A 23901-nucleotide genomic window follows, 5' to 3' on the forward strand; every position below is an offset into this window, starting at 1 on the left:
CATCTGCTGCAGCTGTTACCTCTTCTAAAGTTGCGTTGACCTGCATTGCTTGTGGTCCTTTCTTTCCTTGTCTTTTCATACTGCTTGCGTATCTTTCCTGCAGGTGCGGGCGGCGTCTCTGCTCTCTCCTTATTCCAATTGGGGTGTCGTGACTACCACGCCGGCAGGCCGCTGGGCCTGCTCTGCCGGTCGGTAGCAGGTCCGCCTACCTTGCAGGCGTGGGCGGCGGCTCTGTCCCTCTGCGAGCCACTAGGCTTGTTCTGTCCGTGGTCGCAGTTCTGCCTACTTTGCAGGCACAGGCAGCGGCACTGCCCCTCTGCAGGCCTCTGGGGCTGTTCTGCCAGTGTGTCGCAGGTCCGCCTACCTTGCAGGCGTGGGGGGGGGGGCGGCTCTACCCTTCCTCAGGCTACTGGGCCTGTTCTGTCTATCGGTTGCAGGTCTGGCCTGTTCTGCTGGTGGTCACAGTTCCGTCTACCTTGCAGGCGCGGGGGGAGGGGGCGGATCTGCCTCTCAGCAGGCCGCTGGGCCTGCTCTGTGGATGGTCACAGTTCCCTCTACCTTGCCAGCACTGGGGGAGGGGGCGGCTCTGCCTCTCAGCAGGCCGCTGCTCCTCTTCTGCTGGTGGGTCGCAGGCCCGCCTACCTTACAGGAGTGATTGGAAGCTCTGTTCAGCCATGGGCCACTGGGCCTTTTCTCAAGAATTCTTTTATTTTTTATTTGTTCTTTTTATATGTACATGAAAATAGAGTTTATTTTGACATAGATAACGTGGAGTATAACTTATTCTAATTAAGATCCCATTCTAGTGGTTGTATATGATGTGGAGTTTCACTGGTTGTGTGTTCATATATGAACATTGGAAAGTTATGTTGATTTATTCTACTGTCTTTCTTATTCTCATCCTCTCCCTTCCTTTCATTCCCCTTTGTCTAATCCAATAAACTTTTGTTCTCCTTCCCCTTATTGTGTGTCAGTATCCACATATCAGAGAGAACATTCAGCCTTTGGTTCTGTGGGATTGGCTTATTTCACTTAGCATGATAGTCTCCAGTTCCATCCATTTACTGGCAAATGCCATAATTTCATTCTTCTTTGTGGCTGAGTAATATTCCATTGTGTATGTATGCCATATTTTCTTTATCCATTCTGTTGAAGGGCACTTAGGTTGGTTTCACAGTTTGGCTATTGTGAATTGAGCTGTATTTAGTTACATAAACATTGATGTAGATGTATCGTTGTAGTATGATGGTTTTATGTCCTTTGGGTAAATAGTAGGAGTAGGATAACTGGGTCAAATGGTGGTTCCATTCCAAGTTTTCTGAGAAATCTCTGTACTGCTTTCCAGAGTGGTTGCACCAATTTACAGTCCCACCAGCAATTTATGAGTGAATCTTTTCCTCACATCCTCACCAACATTTATTGTTACTCTCTCTATAAATATTTATATTTATTTATTTAATGGTGCTAGGGATTAAACCTAGGGCCTTGTGTATGCAAGGCAAGCATTCTACCGGCAGAGGTATATCCCCAGCCTTGTATTCTTGATAATTGCCATTCTAACTGGAGTAAGATGGAATATAAGTGTCATTTTAATTTGCATTTCTCTAATTGCTAAAGATGTTGAACTTTTTTTGATATTTTTGTCGATCATTCATATTTATTCTTCTGTGAAATACCTGTTCAGTTACTTTGCGAATTTATTGATTGGGTTATTGTTATTATTATTATTATTGGTGTTAAGTTTTTCTTGAGTTCTTTGTATACCCTGGAGATTAATGCTCTATCTGAGGTGCAGGTGGTAAAGATTTTCTTCCATTCTCTAGGCTCTCTGTTCATGTTCTTCATTGTTTCCTTTGCTGTGAAGAAGCTTTTTAGTTTGATACCATCCCATTTATTGATCCTTGATTTTACTTCTTGAGCTTTCAGAGTCTTGTTGAGGAATTTGATTCCTAACTGACATAATGGAGATTGGGCCTATGTTTTCTTCTAGTAGGTGCAGGGTCTCTAGTCTAATGCCCTAGAGAGCACTTGGATCCACTTTGAGTTGATAGCTTATGTGATTTTTAAAATCTTCTAAGAATTTTTATTTTAGAGGAATATAGCTTGGATGATAAGTAAAATAAGCTAGACTCAGAGAGCCAAGGGTCAAATGTTTTCTCTCATATGTGGAAGCTAAAGAGAAAAAAAGAATTAAAAAAGAAATAAGAGGATTTCGGGGCTGGGGTTGTGGCTCAGTGGTAGAGCACTTGCCTAGCATGTGTGAGGCACTGGGTTTGATTCTCAGCACCACATATAAAATAAATTAAATAAAATAAAGGCTGACAACAACTAAAAAATTTAAAAAAAAAGGGAATTCATAAAAATAGATCTGCAGAGTAGAAGTGAGGAAGAAAGGGGAAGAAGGAAGGAAGGGAAAGGGGGAGGACTGGGGAATGAAGTCCATTTATTGATTGAGTTATTATTTTTATTGAATATATGAAAATGCATTCTAATTATATATAAATATAATGCATCAATTAAAAAATAAATAATAGAAGGAAGACCATTAGAGTAGAAGAGGGGATCAGGGGGAGGGAGGAGTGAAGGGAAGAAAGTAGTACTGGAAATTAAAATGGAGAAGACCCCATGTTATAGCCATTTATGAATATGCTGGAATGAACACCACTACTATGTATATTGCACAAAAAATAAATTTAAAATTTTTTAAAAAGGGGTATGGCTTGAAAATCATAGCTGATTTATTAAGATAAAGGTGAAAGTTGAAAGGGCAGTTTTCCTTTTAAAAGGGTAGTGTGCAGTACAATGTGACACTTTCCTATAGATGAGTATAACTGAAGCCATTTGATTCCCAGTGAAAATTATTGCATGAGTTTAGCTGTTTTTTTTCCCCGCCTTCTAAATGGGAGCTTGGTTAAGCACAGCCATGCTTAATGATTTGTATGCACTTGGGCTGAACCAAAAAAAAAAAAAATTATTGACTCTTAGCTAGTTTGGTTAATTATTGCTCTGTGTTTGGTGCTGAAGCCATTGGATTCTGTGGGGTGGGAGAGATGCACAGCAATGGATGAGGTCATGTGAGGGAGCAGAGGACCGAGCAAGAGCTCTGAAACAGGTGAAGGTAGGCAGGCAGGTGTGACTAGAAGGTGAGAGGTGAGCTGGTTGTAAAGAAAGAGAAAGGTGAGAGAGGGAACGAGACAGGACTGAGACACACAAAGACACAGATACAGAGACATACTTGCAGATGCAGAGACAGAGACAGAAGAGAGTGAGGGAATGAGGGAGGGAGGGAGGGAGAGAGAGAGAGAGAATGGGCCAAAAAAAAAATAAAAATAAAAATAAAAATAAAAGCAGTAAAAGAAGCAGGAGAGCCTCAGAGAGAGGAGAAAGGGGAGGAAGGAGTCCGTGAGTCTGAAGAGGTCTTGTTTGTCATGGCCCCCTGGTAGCTGCCTGAATTCCTGTTTTTGTGAGTTACCCTAAAGCCAATGGAAGTTCATTTGCTAGTTAATGAATGAAAAATCATTTGAGAGAACAGGTAGCAAATTACACTGATGGGTTTAATTTCTTTAATTTCCACCTAGCCCATGCTTTCCGATCCTGAACTTGGGTCCTGAGTCATGTTAATCATTAGTTAATATTAATATGGAAATGAGTTTACCCTTTTGCAAGTCCCAGTTTCAATCAGTATGTAATTATGAAAATCAGTCCTAAAGATGTTGTGAAAGGGTGTTGCTTTCCAGGCAATAATTAAACCTCTCTGTATCCCTGGGTGGTTGATTTTTTTTTCCCCTCTTAGTTTTTTTTTTTTTTTCTTTTTCTTTTCTTTTTTCCTTGGACTTTCTGCAGGTGGAAAAGGATAGCAAGTTGTTGATTGAGAGGTTCTTTGGTGGAGGCGGGTAAAAGTCCCATCGAGAGAAGGAAGCAAACTGAATGTTTTAGTGCTGAAGGTGAAAGAGATGAAAGATCAGATGTTTTCTCCTGGTCCAAGGGGAAAACCTTAAATTTTTTAAAAAAAGTGTCAATAGAAGCTTTAAAACTCCAGTTGTTTTCATAGGAGTATTTTTGAGTCAGATCTCAAAACATGGAGCCAATCTCCATCTTCAATTGGGATTCAACCAATCATGCTTGCCAGTTTCAGTTTCTTGCAAGTAAACAGTTGCTCAAAAGTAGCAACATATGAATGATGATAATGATGATGATGATGATGATGATGATAGTGTTATGGGAACTGTGCATTACTGGAAAGGTCAGTCATGAAAGTCTTGTGGACACTATGCTCTGCTGTCTTCTGCTCTACCTCAACACCCCCCTCCCCACAAGGAAACCTCTCCAACTGCAAGTGCAGGGCAAGGCTGCTTCAAAAATTCTTCAAGTATGAGACCTTCAAGGAACAGGTGCAGATGGAGGCACTCTTCTTGGACTTTGTGTCTGCTCCCCTGCAATATTTTCAGTAGGATGTTAGAAAGGGACATCCGTTTGTGCACATCATATACAGAAATACCCTGGGTTGTCAGGCAAAAGAAAGAACATCCAATTAAACTTACAAAGAAGTATCTGCTGTTTATACGAAATTCCAAATTTTTTTCCTGAGCATCCCATGTTTTTATTCTCTGAACTGGCAACCCAAAGAGAGTCACTTCCATTGGGGACTGCCTGGCCGTAAAGATCTCAGGTGGACAGTAATTAAGCTTGTCATTCCCAGAGCAGTGACAAGTTCATCTGTGTTAGGATCCTTGTACCTTCTTCCAGAAGGTAGAGTAGATGTGACAGTAAATAACAATAATGAAAGAAGGTAGCATTCTTGGATCAGGTATCACCAGAGACACATACAAAATTATAGAGTAGGCAATATAAACAGCCTCTTATGTAAATTAAATTGCTTTACCAACATTGAGAAAAGTCAATGTCTGTTGATCCATCAGTTGGAAGTGCAAGTGGGCTTAAATTTAAGCATCAGCAGGGTTTTTTGAGCTATTTGGTCATTCCATCATGTCTCCAAGTGATTTTTAGTGCACAGAAAAAAAATGTATTTAATCAGGAGTTGAATATTACATTTCTGATTATTTTGAGGTGGTATCTTTTAAAGATTTTGCAAATAGACATTGCAAATTCTTACTTGTTATAATTTTGTCTTTTGTTTGCTTTTTGAGGTGGAAAATCCAAGAAGCTGCAAATCCTAGCCCCATGCTCTCCCTGAATGATTTTAGCACATCCTTGTAAGTACCAATGTTTGTACATCCTGGATTCCATTATGAACCCCTAAAACTTTAATTTTCTGAAGTCGCTCTAACTTTTATATTATTAGACTGACATTGAGCTGTGCTTTTGAAATCTGTTTTCCTTGTGTGAGTTGTATAGGACATGACCAAAAATGGGGTTTGATTTTTCACATTGCTTCTGAAAGTTAAGCTCATCCACTGACATTGGAAAGTTGTTTTATATTTTATGTATGGCTATATATTTTTTCTTTTTTTTAATCATACTGCTTTACTGCGGAAGTTTAGGACAAATGTGAGATGACAGGACTGTGATGTAGGGCACGTCCTGCACTTTCACAAGGCTGGAATGCCTTTCCCACATATTGAACTGTCACAGCAATGATCAGTAGCTCAGAAGGCCTCCTGCATTCTTGACTGGCTGCCAAAACAATTGCTTAAGTAAATGTTTCCTGATGTCCATTGACCATTAACACCCTCTGCATGCAACTGGTTATGAGCTGAGACTTTTCAAGATCCTCTGCCTATACTTAGGGAAATCCACAAGGAAAAAAAAAAAAGCTTTGCTGTTGTGACCCCTTTGGACTGGGGAGGGCAAATTAGTCCCTTCAGAAGAAACAGAAGCACTTCTCTTCCATCTATTCTTGCAGAACACTGTGGGTCTCTGAACTGCCTAAGGTAGGATCACAGCAGGGCTGGCAGGAGGCAATTAGTATTCTAAGATCCCTCTAACTTGGAACCCAGGAGAACTCCTAAGAGTGTCAATTGCTATATTTTTTGGGTGTTAAAGTGATTCCTAATGATCAGGGTGTCATCAGGTCCATCTAAGGTCTCCTCAGAGCTCTGTGAGTAGCATCAAGTGGTTTCTTTTATGGTGGGCTGATATTCATGACAGTCTTAAACCCAGAGACTTTTAAAACCTATTTTCCCCCCAAATTAAAAGAGGAACTAGTACTTAAGATGAGACTACACCTGATTGTCCTGTGTTAGTGTTAGGTTGCTTGTAAGCTTATTGGCACAGCAGAGTGATATTTAATAAACAGGGGGCCAGAGGCTTCACCAGAAGTAATTTCCCTAGATTCATGCAGGCCTTACATAGAAATGTGTTCAGGAGTGGTCATACCCCTGTCTCAGAGCTATGTGAGCAATTTGTCCTTTTTATGTTCAGTTTCACATTTTTGTTCTAAAGAGAACGTTTTTTTAAAAATCAACTTCTTGTTAGGGAAAGATTGATTATTAACGTCTGTTGGAAGCTGCGGGGAGGGATATGCTGCGGTGGAGTACATCACAGTCTAAACTGGGCTGAATTGTATTTTAAAGTTGTCATCATTTCCTTTGGGCCTGGGTCTGGGTCCAGCATCCTTCTCAACTCAGGGGTCAAATCAGTCACTGCTAATCAGTTGACATTGACTCATGGGCTGAGGCCAATTTGCTTTTGGCTTTGATGACTTTTTTTTCTCTCTTCTTTCGAAATTACTATTCCAAAGCAGCTCTATGGGTCTTCTAAATGCAGGTCTCAGGTTGATATCCTTTGGCCTTAAGAGAAGAATGGCCAGAATTGCAGGCAGAGGGCTGGTCTGCTGCTGTGGATGGGACATTGACCTTTAGTAGGTAGGGGTTGGGCATGGGGAACCCTTGCTTTTTCCCCTATGTCTCCCTGCCACGTCACCCATGGGCAGTGGGTGCTACAACTGGGCTAGAGGACCTTTTAGGAGATTTCCCATCCAAGAGTATACGGTCAATGTACCTTATTCCCCGACAAATTTAGTTCCTCTTCATCCCCTGCCTCAACTCCCACTGGTGTTTGTGAACCAAGTCTGTCTTATTACTATGAATGTTTTCAGATGATAGCATTATGTGAGTTATTGTAGAAGGTTAAATGAATTCTTCTTTGAACTCACTAAAAGTCTTAGAATCCTCTTACAAATGATCATGCAGGCTGGGTTGGGAGTTACCCAGCATTCAGAATGGAAGAAGCAAAACAAATAAAAATCTGCTTCCTCTCTGTGCTAATACTGCTCCTGAGCCCTCCTGCTGCCCAGCTCTCTGTGGCATTTAAAATCCACACTGTTGTTGTTTGAACAAACCCTGGTGGGTGTTCTGATTTTGCAGGGCAGAGCTGTGTGTCTTCAGACAGTCAGAAGTCATTTACTTAAACAATAGACCCTGTTGTTATTCTGCTGCTTTCAATAACCTACCTTGACTTCACGTTCATTAGCTTGCCATTGGCAAAAGATGTACATCTCAAATTTGGCTAATTATTCAGTCAATGCAACTGTCAGTAACCTAGTCATCTTTGCACAGGGGACTCTCCATCAGGGCCAGCCTTTCATGCAGCCTTTCAAGGGCAGGAAGAGATGAACCAAAGCCAGAGCACATCTGGAATTCTCAAGGGATCTGCTAAGGTCTCTCTTTTCTTCAGTATACTCATTCCCCTGTGGATCTCCATAGAAGTACTGTTGAGAGACTACACAGCCCAAAAGCTGGAAATGAAAAGGAATTAGGATTGGTGGGGAAGGGACACCACAAGTAGCCCTAAAAATTGTCACTGAATTATGAATTTAGTAGTAACTAGTGGAATTGCTGAAGCTTAGGTCATGCTTGGCAAACCACTACGGGTATTTGTGCACAAGGGCACTGAGCCAATGGGTTAAGTGGGGCCAAAATCCAACTCATGTGCTGCCTGGCAGAAGGCTCTGTTGGCCTGGAGAAAGGAAGGTCTTTGTCAAATAATCAAAATAAGCACTGTTCTCTCTCTATGCCATGTTCAAGACAAGGCTCATCTGCCCAGAGTGAGCACCTGTTTCTAGTTTGCATATGAGCACCCTGCCTTGATGCTTCCTCTCAAGGCTTCAGAGTAGGTCAGACTTTTATGTGAACCCTGAACCCATCTTGGCCTCATGTCTCAGGTGACAGACTCTGTGAGATCCTGGAGGGCAGGAACTCTCATGACGTGAGATCATTACAGGAGGTGCACATGATAACAGGTAACCAGTCATTTCCTCTTAACTTTCATTTAGCCCAACTCACTAGCCAAGAAGGAAATACCAGTTGTCAAAAGGGATAATCAGCAAGTGCTAGACATGTCTTAGTTAGACACACCAGCCTCCAGAGAGAACTGTGCCTAGACCTAGGACTTCTACAGAAAATTCTGCAGGCATTTACCTATGGCTGTAGTGTTCATTGTATTTCTTTCTTTCTTTTTTTTTTTTTTTAAGAATTATGTTCTTCTACCTTTATCAAGGGATTCTGTTTCTCTATTCAAAGAAGTGAAGGAATATTTTAAAAAGACATGAGTATATATAAAAACATCCTTTAAAAATAGTAGGTAAATCATAATGCTGGACCACCTTCGTTGCTTTAGTCAAATCCAGGTTATCGCTAGAATGGACTGAATGTACGCAGCACTGATATAGTATAGGGAGACCCAGTGTGAGATGGAATTGTTGAGTGTGAGAAAGGGAGTAATATAGGTTGCTGATAATTTATGTTAAGAAGCATATAAAAGGAATCATTTGCACTGTGATTGGAGGGATTTTTGTTTAAATGCAGAAGAGTGCACATTTTTGGGTGTGCTTGTTCTCTCAACAAAAGCTAAGAAATTGACTGGTAGACTCCATGGATTCCTGAGGTAGGACTGCAAAATGTAGGAGAGGGAGCTATTTAAAAGTCAGGCAATAGCACCACATATTTTTTTTCCTGTAATGAAGAAATGACTGGATTAAAGGCAGAAAGTTCCAGAAGTGAAATATGTTTATTAATTGCCCCTTGACTTGGGGTCTCTTTGTATGTCCCTCCATCTCATTCATTTTCTATGTCCATCTTTCTCGCTCACAAGTGCACACACACCAGCCAATCCACAAATGATTCAAATCTGCCTTCTCTGTTGAACACTTTCCTGCAGAAGCCACACTGTAAAGGAATAGGTGAAATACCAACCCAGGGAACTCAGGGCGTTGTTCTCAGTCCTCTTTGGTGAAATAACACATCCAGCTGTCATTCTGGAATGGCTGAGATCACTGCAGTAGGAGCATTGTTTGGCATCCAGTGACAACGTCAGCTTATGTTTACATAAAGAAAAAAAGCATGTGATCTGATATAATCTCAGAAAACTGCTGCCACAGGCCTTTGAAACAATTAGTTTAGACTATTTCACAGGGCATTAAGCTTAACAGTGTCAGTCTGTTCCTAAATGCTGTTCAAGAAATTTTTGCAATGAGGCCAAAATTCAGATTGGCCAAAGGGCAGCCTCAAATAGGCCATCTCATCTTATTATTTTTTAAACAGATTTTCTTAAGATATAATTGACCTACAATAAACCGTGCATATTTAAAGTGTATAATTTGCAAAGTTTGTACATATGCATACATCTGTGCAACTATCACTACCATTAATACGAATGAACACATTCATCACTCATGAATGCTTTCTTCTGCCCCTTGGAAATCCCTACCTCCTGTCCCTCTCTGTCAGCCCCCTTATCCTGTCACAAAAGTGGTTTCTGCTTATATTGAGGGTACGGTGTATACTTTTTTGTGTCTGGCTTTGTTCACGTAGCATAATTATCGTGCGATTTGTGCATGTTGTGTATATCATTAGTTAATTCTGTTTTACTGCTGAGCAACATTCCATTGTGTGGGTATGCTGTAATTTGGCTTAGCCACTCACCTGTTGTTGGATATTGGGGGTTGTTTTCAGCTTTGGGCCATTACAAACAAAGTTACCATGAACGTTCGTATAAAAGTCTTTGTATGGATATATACTGTGCAATGGCTGGATCATATGGTAGCTGTGTAAACAGTGTGACAGTTTATTAAATTGGCTTAGCTATTTGATAAACAGCCACATTGTCTTCCAAGTTACTGTTTCATGTTCCCACAAGCAGCGTTGAGAGTTCCAGTTTTCTATACCTTCACCAGAACATGGTGTGTGAATCTCTTGTCCTGTGGTTTCCACTTGCATTTCCCCACTGAAATGGGGTATTGAGGCTGAGCATCCTTCATGTGATATTTACCAGTTGTATGCTTTCTTTGGTGAGGTGTTTGCCCTTTTGAAAAGTTGGATTGTTTTCTCATTTAGTTTTGAGCATTATTATGTATTCCTTAGGCAAATCCTTTATCAGATATGTGCTCTGAAAATATTTTCTTTCAGTCTTTGTTTTGTCTTTATATACTTTTAGCAGTAACTAAAAACTAAAAGCTTTTAGTTAAGAACTAAAGTTTTAGCTTTGTGAAATTCAATTTATCAACTTTTTTTTTTTTAAAGGATCTTGCTTTACAACCAAGAAAAATTTCTCCTAACTGAAGGGTGATGACTAAGAAATCTTCCCTTAACTAAAGTAATCAAGATTTTTTTCCTCTAGCAGTTTTATAATTTCAGGCTTACCTTTTGGTCTATGATCTATTTTGAGTTATTTTTCTCATAGAGGGTAAGAAAGGATCTAAGCTCAACTTTTTACAAATTTACATCCCATTGCTCCAGCACTGTGGCTGTGAAGTTTGTCCTTTTCTCCATTGAATGGTGAGAAATCTGTCAGAAATCACTCAGTTAATTTCCAATGCATGTTTATTACTAGACCCCTTAAACTCCCCAATCTATGAACCTGTGCCATCTTGATTGCCCCAGCTCTGTCATAAGACTTGAAATCAAGTGATTGTTTGGGCTACCCTAGTTTCCTTTGCATTTTCATAGGAATTTTTGAATATTTTTATTTGTTCTAATTACTTAAACATGACAGATTGTATTTTGACCCATCATACATAAATGGAGTATAACTTCTCATTCATCTGGCTGTGCATGATGTAGAGTTACACAGGTCATGTAATAATGCATGCACATAGAGTAATAATGTCTGATTCATTCTACACTTATTTCTACTCCCATGCTCCCTCCCCTCTTCTCACTCTCCTCTGTTTAGTCCCCAAATACCTCTATTCTCTCCCACCTTATTGTGAATTAGCATCTGCATATCAGAGAAAACATATGGTTCTTTGGGATTGGCTTATTTTGCTTAGCATAATATTCTCCAGTTCCATATATTTACTGGCCAATGCCATGATTTCATTCTTCTTTAAGGGTGAGTAATTGTCCATTGTATCTACATACCACAGTGAGAAAAATGGATCTCGCTTTTGGTGTGACAACTAAGAAATCTTTCCCTAACCAAAGTAATCAAGGTTTTCGCCTACATTTAAATGATTTTTTTTTCAAAATTTTAATTTCTGATAATTTGTGCTGACATATTTAAATATAGTTGATTATGGGGTAAAAATGGGAGTTCATAACCCACTTGAATCAAAGTGTGAAATATGATATGTCAAGAACTATGTAATGTTTTGAACAACCAACAATAAAAAATTAAAAAAAAATAAAAAAATAAATATAGTTGATTTTTTTTGTATATTGGTCTTATATCTGATAACCTTCCTACTATCACTTATTAAAATTGGTAGTTTTGGGGGGATTCAGATTTCCTGTAGATGAATCATGTATCCCTAATACAGACAGTTTTACTTCTGTGTGGGTACCTTTCATTTCTTGGGCTTGAATCATTGCAAGATCATGCTACATCCTCCTGTACAGTGGTTAGCAGAGGAGGCAAGGGCAGACATCTTTTTTCCTCATGAGAGGGGAAAGCATTCAGTCTGTTCCTGGTGTGCTGAGAGTTTTTATCAGAAATGGATGTTGAATTTTATCAAATGATTTTTCTGTGTCTCTTGAGATAATCATGTTTTTAATTTTTGTTAGTAAGTATGGTAAACAACATGTATTTTTTTTATCTTTTAAGTGAATTTTAAACCAACCTTGTATTCTCACAATAAAATATGTGGTTGTGATGTATTATCATCTTACAGTATTTTTGTTTAGAATTTTTACATCTATGCTCATGAAGAAGTATATTGGTTTGTAGTTTTCTTTCTTTTTTTTTTGTTGGTACTGGGGATTAAATCCAGGGGCACTTTACCACAGAGCTACATCCTCAGTCCTTTTTTTTTTGCCTTCTGCACATTTTATTTTTTTAAGAATGTATTCTAATTTGTTATATATGACAGCAGAATGCATTTCAATTCATATTACACATATATAGCACATTTTTATATCTCTTATTGTACACAAAGTAGAGTCACACCATTCGTATCTTCATACATGTACTTAGAGTAATGATGTCCATCTCATTCCACTTCTTTTTCCACCCCCATGCCCCCTTCCTTCCCCTCCCCACCCTTTGCCCTATCTAGAATTCATCTGTTCCTCCAATGTCCCCTTATCCCCATTAGGAGTCAGCATCCTTATATCAGAGAAAACATTTGGCATTTGGTTTCTTGGGATTGGTTAACTCCACTTAGCATTCTATTCTCCAACTCCATCCATTTACCTGCAAATGCCATGATTTTATTCTCTTTTAATGCTAAATAATATTCCATTATGTATATATACCACAGTTTCTTTATCCCTTCAGTAGATGTACTGAAGGGCATCTAGGTTGGTTCCAGAGTTTAGCTATTATGAATTGTGCTGCTATAAACATTGATGTGGCTGTGTCCCTGTAGTATGCTGTTTTTAAGTCCTTTGTGTATAGACTGAGGAGTGGGATAGCTGGGTCAAGTGGGGTGATTTTATTCCCAGTTCTCCAAAGAATCTCCATACTGTTTTCCATATTGGCTGCACCAATTTGCAGTCCCATCAGCAATGTATGAGTGTGCCTTTTCCCCCACATCCTTGTCAACACTTGTTGTTGTTTGTATTCTTAATAGCTGCCATTCTGACTGGAGTGAGATGAAATCTTAGAGTGGTTTTGATTTGCATTTCTCTAATTGCTAGAGATGTTGAACATTTTTTCAAAATTTTTTTCATTTTGAGACAGAGTCTTACTAATCTGCTGAGGTTGACCTTGAATTTGTGATCCTTTTGCCTCAGCCTCCTAAGTAGCTGGGATTGTAAGCATGTGCCAGTGCACCTGGCTAGTTTCAGTTTTCTTATAATTTATTATTTTGCTTTTGGTATTAGAGTAATGCTGGTTTTGTGGAATGAGTTGGGAATGCTTTCTACTTTTCATTTTTCTGGAAGTGTTTGTGTAGAACAAACACTTTTTTTTAAAAAAAATTTTTTCCTTAAACTTTGGTAGAATACATCTGTAAGGCCTTTTGATTCCAATGTTTTCTTCATGGGAAGGTCTTTAACTACAAATACTATTTATTATAGAGCTATTCATAGGTTACTAATTTCTTCTTGAGTAAGCTTTGGTGATTTATGTCTTTTAAGAATTTTTCCATTTATTTTGTTCCTTTTTATACTTTTGATATTTGAAGAATACATTATGCCAAACCCTAATATAGATAATTTGTTTTTCTCTTGTTTTCTTAATAATTTGTATAGAAGGTTATGAAATAATTGAGCTTCTCAAAGAACCAACTTTTAGTTTTATCTTTATTGGTTTTTGGTTTCATTATTTCTTTAGTTTCTTCTATACCCTTAATTTCTTTTCTTCTTATTTTGAGGATCAATTTCTTCTACTTTTCCATCATTACAAATTTCTTACTGAGTTCTGTTTAGCAACGTCTCACAGACTCTGATGTTTCCTGTTTACATTTGCATGTCTAGTTATATTTTAAATATATTTGATCCATGGTTTATATAGAAGTGTGTTCAGTCTCCAAATACTTGAGGGTTTCCTGAGCTGAGTTATTCTGTTACTGATTTCTCATTTAACTCCATTGTAGTCACAGAGGATTTGAATCTTTTTAACCTAGGTAGGCTTTTTTTTGTTGTTGTTTTTGTGTTTCTGGCACAGAATACATTCCAGCTTGGTGGGTTCCAACTGTATGTTAAAAGAATTCGGATTCTTCCTTTGATGAGTGGAGTGATCTATAATTTCCAATTAAATCAAGTTGGTTGATAGTGTATCCTTACTGTTTTTCTGTTTGTTCTATTAAATATTGAGTGAGGTATTTATATTTCCACATTTAATTAGGAATTTATGTCCTTTTGAAGTTCAATGAGCTTTTGTTACATATAATTTGAAACTTTTGTTTTTTAGGTTCATAAATGTTTAGCATTGTTATGTTCTCTTAATGATTAATCACTTTATCTTTATGAATTTTTTTTTATTTTTGGAGATATCTTTTGTCCTGATATGTATGCTGTCTAATGTCAATATTGTCACTGCAGTTTTTTTTTTTTTTGACTAGTGATATCACGTAATATCCTTTTTTCTCCTTTGGTTTTTAACCTTTTTATGTTTATGTTTAAAGTGTGTTTCCTATGAACAGTGAATTGTTGGTTCTTGTATCTGGCTAATAATGTCAGCCTCTGGTCTCCATGTTAGAATGATTGTGATGACTAATTTGGTTGCTTTTAAGTTTTTATCTTGCTACTTACTTTCTATTGCTTACTTTTGTTCTTTGCTCCCCATTTTACTTATTTTTCTGGCTTTTGTTTGGATGGAGTTGTTTTTAATGATTCTGTTTTAGCTACTATGTTGGCTGATTAGCTAGACCTGTTGTTTTAATTTAATGGCTGGTTTTCAGTTTGTAGTACATTTTAAAATTATCTTAGTGCACCTTAATGATGTGATATTATGTCACATCATAGTGTGAGAACATTATAATAGTATAATTTCATTTCTAGTCCATTCTTCAGTCTTTTAAATATTTTTGTCCTGCATTTTACTTATACATATGCAAGAAACACAATACACTAGTATTATTTTTATGTCAATTATTTAATAAAGAGAATTAGATGATAAGAAAAATCATATATATTTATCCATGTAATTGGCATTCCTGGTGCTCTTTATGTAGAAACATATTTCCACCCAGTGACAGTTTCTGTTTGAAAAAAATCCCTTTGATAGTTCTTATAATGCAGATCTTAAAGCTTTTGTATATCTGAAAAAGTCTTTATTTCATTTTTACTGTGTATAAAATTTTGGGTTGATTTTCTTTCAATCCTTTAAAGATGTTCAACTTTTTTCTTATTCACATTGTTCCTGATAAAAGAAATTTGCTGTCCTTCTGCTGATTGTTCCTCTGTGTGTAATGTGCCCTTCTTCTTTTGTTACTTTAAAGATTTTCTTATTTTAATAACTGGTTTTAAACAGTCTTATTACTATGTAACTCGCTATAATTTTATTTTTTTCGTGTGTTCCGAGTTCATTAAATATCTTAAATCTATAAGTTAATAGTTTTTATCAAATTGAAAAAATTTCCTGTACCCCATTCTTAGTTTTTTTAACTGTTTTTATTGGTACATAATAGTTATACATAATAGTGGGATTAATCATGCCATATTTGTATGTGCATATAACATAATTTGATGAATTTCATTTCCTACTACCTTCCTTGTTCCTATTCTCCCCACTCCTTTATCCACTTGCTCTGCTTATCTCCCTTCTATTATTATTATTATTATTATTATTATTAAACTGCCCATCTTTTATTTTAAAGAGAACTCCAATCCCATGTATTTTAGACTGCTTAAAGTTTGCCTTCAGTTCACTAATGCTCTTCTCAATTTTAAAATTTCTTTTCCTCTCTGTTTCATTTTAGATAGTTTCTATTATTCTATTGTTAACACTCCTAATCTTTTGTTCTGTAATGTCTAATTAGTCATTTATTCTGTCTGTTGTATTTTATATTTCAGACACTGGTTTTCTTTTGTAGACATTTTATTTGGGGCTTTAAAATTTTTATATATCTCTGCTTAACTTTTTGAACATATGGAGTGCAGTTATAATAGTTTTAATATTCTTGTCTGCTAAGTCTAACATCTGTGCCAATTCTGGGGTTTTCAGTTGATCATTTTTTTTTCTACTTATTATGGTTGTTTTTGATGCTCTTTATTATGCCTTGTAATCTTTAACTGGATGCCAGACATTGTGGATTTTACATTGTTGGGTGCTGGATATTTTTGTATAAGTAGTCTTGAACTTTGTTCTAGAAGGCAGTTAAATTTTTTGGAAACGGTTTTATACAATTTTATAAACACTTTTTGGTATTCTTTTATTATGTGGTCGGAAGAACCATAGCAGTATTTAGTCCAAGAATAAGTACCATCCATTATTCAGAGAAGACCCTTCCCTCATTTATTTAATGATTGCTTTTTAAATATGGACAATGAAATAGGTGTCAAGTGTAAAAGAGCAAATAAGACAAAATTCTTCCTCTTAAGGGGTTTATATTCTATGGGTGGAAACAGACAATAAACCAATAGTTATGTGTCAGGTAGTGATGTGTGCTTTGAAGAAAAATAAGGCAGAGTAAAGGAGAGAGAACAATGGAAAATGGAATAGGGTAGAATAGTATATGAGAACAATTTTTTGAAAAGGTGACATTTGAGCAGAAAGCAGAAGGTGGGGGGAAGCAGTATACCAAGTGTTTATCTGTAAGTCGGACACTACAGGAAAATGGAAAGATAAATGCTGCTATGTAATAATAAGAGTAGAGTCTGGTTTTAGTATGTTTGGAGAAGAGCAAGGGGGCTATGAGATGTGGTAAGAAATCGAGGGAAGAAACAGTAGGAAGTAAGATCAGAGAGACAGTATTCGGAGGATGGGTAATCATATAAGGCTTTGTGCATATGGTAAGAATTTTGAGTTCTTATTAAATAGGGTGATGGAGACCATTTAGATATTTCAAGAAAGATAATGGTGTGACCTAACTTATCTCTTTGAAGGTTCATGCTACATCTCTGAGTAGAGCTTTTTCTGACAAAGACAAAAAGTGAGTTTTTGGAAACAGTTTTATAGAATTTTATAAACACTTTTTGGTATTCTTTTATTATGTGGTCGGAAAGAACCATAGCAGCATTTAGTCAAAGACTAAGTATTATCCATTTTTTCAGAGAAGAGTTTCCAGTACTTCCTGGAATGAGCTGTAGGGTTCCTTTAGGAGGCTAAGTTAATTTTACAATATAAGTGTCTTTACTACATAAGGTGTGGAGAAGAAGATGCTGAGTTTTGAACTGAAATGTGCTTGTCCGTGTCTGGGATTGGAATGGTAGTTGGTTGACTACTGTGAGATTTGGATATATGTGCCATTTATCTTTTTTAAAAAATATTTTTTAGTTGTGCATGGATGCAGCATCTTTATTTTATTGATTTACTTTTATGAGGGGCTGAGGATTGAACCCAGTGCCTCACACGTGGGAGGCAGGCACTTTACCGCTGAGCCACACCCCAGCTACCTGTGCCATTTATCTTGACATGAGAAATTCCTTTCCTTTCCCTCTCTCCTCAGAAACAATAAACCAAGGAAAAGGAAATTGTGGACAGAACTTCAAGGGTTTGACCTGATACCAGTTGAAGCTCTTGTTTAGTACTTTGTTCACATACCCGCAACTTTTAATTTAAGAATTATAGTATTGAATTTAAGGATTGAAAGAAAGAAAATAAGAGTTTAGCTAATTGCTCTTTGAACTCTCTTTCAGAATATATCATCTTTGGAGAAAAGCCTTATCATTCTAAGTAATGCTTTTATCTCAGTTCCAAGTGATATTTCATTTTGATCTAGGAATCTAGGGGTTGGATACACATTGTTTTGGAAAAAAAGTGTTGGCATTTTGTGCTGCTGAATGAAGTAACTCATGAGAAAGAAATCTCCCAGTACAGCTTTTTCCTGTTGCCATAAAACCATACCAAGACCCCACATATCTGGGAGGATGAAATTGTACCTTAAGGCTTAACACAGAAGCCATAAAGCCTGGTCTCCTTAAAACTGGCTGTCAGCAACCTGCAAATTAGAACTGTAGGGAATGTTGAAACTTAGAGTTCATCTTGAACATGAGGGAAGTTCACACACACCTATTCTGAGGGCTAATCTTCAGTGACAGATGCATAGACAGGAGACTCAAGTGTTATTAGGAAAACCCGAGCCTTCTTCCATTCTAAGCCCCTTTGACTTTCATTTGAAGCATTAGCTAGTCATTGCCAAAAATATGTCTGAAAGGATTGATCTCAGCTATTTCAAAGGGACCTATTTTGCACAATGTACTTTAGAGAATTATGTAGTGTTCTATTCTCTTTATATTTTGTATATACCAAAATAACCTCAGATATCAGTGACCCAAATGATTTTTCTACCAGTTAATGTCAAGGTGGACTTGTGGAAAGAAAGCTTATAAAACTGGGAGGCAATCCTCATTACAGAGATTTAAATTATATATTACCACTAATTAGGTAAGTTGATGAAACTTTTGATGCCCCAATTTCTACATCTATAAAGGGAGGTTCTGATAATGCCTGTGTCTACCTTATTGGGAAGTCTTGGTGGTCAAATGTATGATTAGATGTCAGATCCTTTGAAGAACTGAAATCCTGCTTGTGGGGAGACTTGTCATGCTCTTCTACGATCTACTTAATCACATGGGAAGATTCTTCTCCTGATTCCCCCTGAGATTGGGCAGGTGATGTGTTTGGACAGTGGGTTGTGGTTGAACATGAGTCACTTCCATACCAGACCATTTAATTGCTGGTGGGAGACCCTTTAGGACTCTCTTTTCTGCTGTGGTGATTATGGTAATGTGTTTGTACAGTTTAGAGCTGTTTGGAGTGCAAACACAACACAAAGAAGATAGTTATCTGGAACAGGTGCCAAGATCCACAGTGGGCTTTGAGTAAGCAAGAAATAAACGTAGACTGTGTCAGATCACTGAGGTTGTGGGGTTGTTTGTTATGACAGCATAACCTACTCTATCCGGACTGCTGTAGGTGCAAAGAAGTCAAAATTATTATTGTAGTTATTAGTCAGAGTCTTTGAGCTGTGTCCTAATATTTATCACTAATTTGCTGGTGTGCCATATTCTGACACTTAATGGATTTTAATATGACTTCTTCAACTCTTTCCTCCTATTGGATTTAACCTGGACAAGCTGCATAAGCAGTCATAACATATTGCTGGTTATAACACAAAAGGATGAAAACTAAGTTCAAGAAGTACTGTGTGATGGGTCCTCAAGCAGTCATTGACAAAAAGAAGAGGAATTGGATCATGTGCCATTAACAGTGGTTCGTGTGGCAAAATCAAATACGCTTTCAGTTTTCATCTTATTGACTTTGTAAGCAGGCTTTGGCATATTTTATCGCCTTCTCTGCTGTGGTTTGTCCGCCAAGAATTCATGTGCTAGAAGCTTTGTTCCCCTGCGTGACCAGACTAAGAGTTGGAGGGGCCTAGCGGGAGATTCTTAGGTCAGTGGGGGCACTGCCCTTAGAAGATTAAGAAAATTCTCATAGAACTCCTGAGTTAGCTTTCACAAGAGTGAGTTGGTATAAGAGCCTGAATTTGACTCCTACATTCTTCTCTGGTTTCTCATCTTGTGGTGTGATTTCTTCCTCTCTCATGTGCTTCTGCCTTTATGTTACCACCTGCAACAGGGTCCTCACCACAGCTGGCTCCACGACATTTGGAATTCCAGCTTCTGAAACTAAAGAAACCAACTTCTGAGCTAAAGAAAACTTTTCTCTTTCTATCTTTTTTTTAAATTGATTTTATTTTTAAAATACACAACAGTGGAATGCATTACAATTCTTATTACACATATATACTACAATTTTTCATATCTCTGTTTGTATATAAAGTAGGTTGACACCCAATTCGTGTCTTCATGCATGTACTTTGGATAATGATGTCCATCACATTCCACCATCCATGCTAATCCCCTGCTTTCTCCCTTTCCCTCCCTCCCCTCTTCCCTATCTAGAATTCATCTATTCCTCCCATGTTCCCCCTCCCTACCCCACTGTGAGTCAGCCTCCTTATATCAGAGAAAACATTTGGCATCTGTTTCTTTGGGATTGGCTAACTTCACTTAGCATTATCTTCTCCAACGCCATCCATTTACCTGCAAATACCATGATTTTGTTCCCTTTTATTGCTGAGTAATATTCCATTGTGTGTATATGCCACTTTTTTTTTATCCATTCATCCACTGAAGGTCATCTAGGTTGGTTCCACAGTTTAGCTATTGTGAATTGTGCTGTTATAAACATTGATGTGGCTGTGTCCCTGTAGTATGCTGTTCTTAAGTCCTTTGGGTGTAGTCTGTGGAGAGGGATAGCTGGGTCAAGTGGTAGTTCCATTCCCAGATTTCCAAGGAATCTCCATACTGCTTTCCATATTGGCTGCACCAATTTTCAGTCCCACCAGCAATGTATGAGTGTACCATTTTCCCCACATCCTCACCAACACTTATTGTTGTTTGTCTTCATAATAGCTGCCATTCTGACTGGAGTGAGATGAAATCTTAGAGTGGTTTTGATTTGCATTTCCCTGATTGCTAGAGATGATAAGCATTTTTTCATATATTTGTTGATTGATTGTATATCCTCTTCTAAGAAGTGTCTGTTCAGGTTCTTGGCCCATTTGTTGATTGGGTTATTTCTTTTTTTGGTGCTTAGCTTTTTGAGTTCTTTATGTACCCTAGAGATTAGTGCTCCATCTGATGTGTGAGGGGTAAAGATTCGCTCTCAGGATGTAGGCTGTCTGTTCACCTCACAGATTGTTTCTTTTGTTGAGAAGAAACTTTTTAGTTTGATTCCATTCCATTTATTGATTCTTAGTTTTAATTCTTATGCTATAGGAGTCTTATTAAGGAAGCTGGGGCCTTATCCCACATGATACAGATTAGGACCTACTCTTTCTTCTATTAGATGCAGAGTCTGTGATTTATTCCTAGGTCCTTGATCCATTTTGAGTTAAGTTTTGTGCATGGTGAGAGATCCTTTTTTCTTTATAACTGTGTTATAAATTTGTGATATTGTGTTACTAGCAACAGAAAGTGGACTAAAACTCTCTTTGGTAGTCGGTTTCCTGGACTCTAGAGTTTTCTTATTTTCCTCTTGTCTCAGTGGCTACTCCTTGGTGTTTGCTGAATCCTCCTCTTTCTTATTCTAAATGCTAGAGTGCTCTAGAGCTCAGATTTTGGGGGTGGGGTGGGTAGGTACCGGGGCACTTAACCACTGAACCATATCCTCAGCCCTATTTTGTATTTTATTTAGAGACAGGGTCTCACTAAGTCACTTAGTACCTCACTGTTGCTGAGACCGGCTTTGAACTCCACATCCTCCTGCCTCAGTCTTCTGAGCTGGGATTACAGGGGTGTGCCACCATGCCCTTCAAGAGCTCAGTTTTTGGACTGAGCATTTTTAATTTAAATCTCTCAGACACGTCTACTCTCTGTCTTACTATTAAATGGTTTCTTTTTATTGCTCTATACTTTTTTTTTACATAGTGAGTAGTAACCCTTTCTATCCTACATTGCTGATAATTTTCCTCATTAGTTATTAGATTTTTAGTTCATTTACAGTTTTTCATATAAGGAATTTACATTTTTTAATGAAATCCCAAATATACAATTTTTTAAAGACTTTTGACATTAGTGTGGGATTTTGATCATTTATTCAGGTGTGAAGTAGTTATGCTTAGAATATGAGAGTGATCTCTACATTAAAACTACTTCCATTTGTAGAACAGGGCTGTGTTGTTCATCCATCACTGTTTGGCTACGTTCTTTGGGTTATGTAGCTACATGGTGAAGGGACAAGTTACTTCAATTCATATTCTTGCTAAATTACCCTTTTTACCACAATAATTAGTCATTGCTACGTAAAAAAAGAACTCCAAAATTTGGAGGTTAAAAAAAAACAAACCCAGTAATCATTCATTATGTGTCATGGTTTCTGTGATTCAAGAATTTGAAGTTGCTTGGCTGGGCAGTTCTGGACCAAAATCTCTCATGCAGTTTTAGGCAGATATTGATCTGGCTGCAGTCTGGGGATGGAGGATTTATTTCTAAGGTGGCATTTGGTGCTGGCATGTTGGCCCCTCTTTATGTAGGTTTCTTCCTTGTTCTTAGCTTTCCCCAGAGAAAGTGATCCAAGAGGCCAAGGAAGAAACTCCAGTTTGACTTAGCTTCCAAAGTCACACATCATTGTTTCAGTCTAATTCTAATTGTCCATGTAATTGACCATCTCTGCCTCAGCATATGTGTTGAGGGTGGGGACTTCCAAAGGTCTGAATATCAGGAGGTGAATTATTGGGGGCCCTTGTGGAGGTTGGCTGCCACAGTAAGCAAAGGACATTATTTGTTTGAGATATTTTCTTAGGTATAGGAAGCTTAGAGTATTGGAATACCAACTGATGAATACTGGATTTATACAAAGTCCTATTAACTTCACACCAACTCAACAGAAAGGAAATGGATGGATTTTTGTGTACTGTTTACTCAAGTAAGGCCCTGAGGATAGAAAGTATCTGAGATTGAACTGATACAGTACCTTCTGAGGCTAACTTTGATATTTCTTGATTTTCCCACTTCCTCCATACTTTTCTGAATCCAAATATTTTAAATAAAATAAATCAGACAGGGAAAGAAAATATTTAATGCAGATAGAAATAGATGCTAGTAATAGCAATCAATACCTGTTCTAGCTGTTGAGTACTTGCTAGGTGCTAGCTAGGAATGAGATCCTTAAGTTAAATCTTATTACTTATTTATTTATGTGGTGCTAGGGATTGAACCCAGGGTCTTGTGTTTGCAAGGTAAGCACTCTACCAACTGAGCTATATCCCCAGCCCAAGTTACATCTTATTTAGTCCTCCCAAAGGCCATTGTTACAAGGTGATATTTCCCTCATTTTAAATATGACAAAACTGATAGAGTAATTCATCCAAGGTCATGTCGCAAATGGTTCAGCTGAGAGTTGAACCCATGTCTGTCTCCAAACACCAAGATTAGTTTACTACCTCTTATTGTATTCCACTGATACAATCCCCTACCCCACCCCAATAGGGTTTGGACATCAGAAAATTGAAAAACAGTGGAATTGTGTATTATTTGGAAGGATCCATCAAAGGTAAAAGATCCAGGAAAATGTAATACCAGATAGGAAAACACATTGAAACTGAAAATTGTTTTATAAATGTAAGCTGGCACAGTTATTAATACTAGTCAGTACAGAGAAGTAAGAAAATGAATCATGTATAATTTCTCTATTTCTTTTCAGGCAGGTTATAGCAAAGCACCTGCCCATTAATCCTTACCCTGCTAAAACAATAGCAGCCTATCCAGGTAATACATTAGAATTAATGTGTAATTAAAGAAAATTATCATCTGCTTGGCTGTGAAGTGGAAATAGCAATATTTCAAATATATATATATATATATATATTCTAGACCAATGAATGTTTTAGATTGGGAAAGCTTGTGAAAATGTATAATTTAGGAAGCTATCAAATCATCAGTTTTAAATTAAGACACAAAGAGCTTTAGGTCTGTAAAACACTTTGTTCTAATGTCAATATAATGTCATATTTGTCTTCAACATGAATACATTGTTATTTTTTTGACAACCGCTATTTAAAAAAATAGGCCTTGGGAATGGGGAGAGCATGTTTCTCTTGGATTTACTCCTCCCTCAACATGTTCTTTGGTGGCATTAACACATTCATGGTGAACTGGGATGATGATCTTGAGAGTGAGGGATGATATGTAGCCCTCATTACATCACCTTGGCACCCAGCCCATAGACTCGAGCAGCAAGAGCCTTGATTTCTTTGAAAAGGAGTTAGAAGAATGTGAAGAAGGTCATGGCCATCAATCTGTTATCACTCTGCTAAATAGGGTCTCTTTAAGGAGGCACATGAAACATATTTCAAAACCTCCAATGAAGGCCCCCAAATGACAATGTTCATCT

The 23901-nt window shown here is 37.6% G+C and overlaps 1 protein-coding gene across 3 annotated transcripts in view; it reads left to right on the forward strand.

Annotated features, from left to right (window-relative positions):
- The first annotated feature begins 5147 nt into the window (after window positions 1-5147).
- Window positions 5148-23901, forward strand: part of Lypd6b (LY6/PLAUR domain containing 6B) — a 115976-nt gene continuing 97222 nt past the window's right edge. For 2 of the 3 annotated variants that reach the window (XM_048812243.1, XM_015479162.2), the window contains exon 1: window positions 5148-5213. The gene's annotated coding sequence lies outside the window, so the exon portion shown is untranslated. Of the gene's footprint in view, window positions 5214-5302; window positions 5892-23901 lie in introns of those variants that run through there. The other variant, XM_048812244.1, reaches the window with a different exon arrangement.

This window comes from Marmota marmota, unplaced genomic scaffold (genome assembly GCF_001458135.2).
Source record: "Marmota marmota marmota unplaced genomic scaffold, marMar, whole genome shotgun sequence".
NCBI classification, from domain to species: domain Eukaryota; kingdom Metazoa; phylum Chordata; class Mammalia; order Rodentia; family Sciuridae; genus Marmota; species Marmota marmota.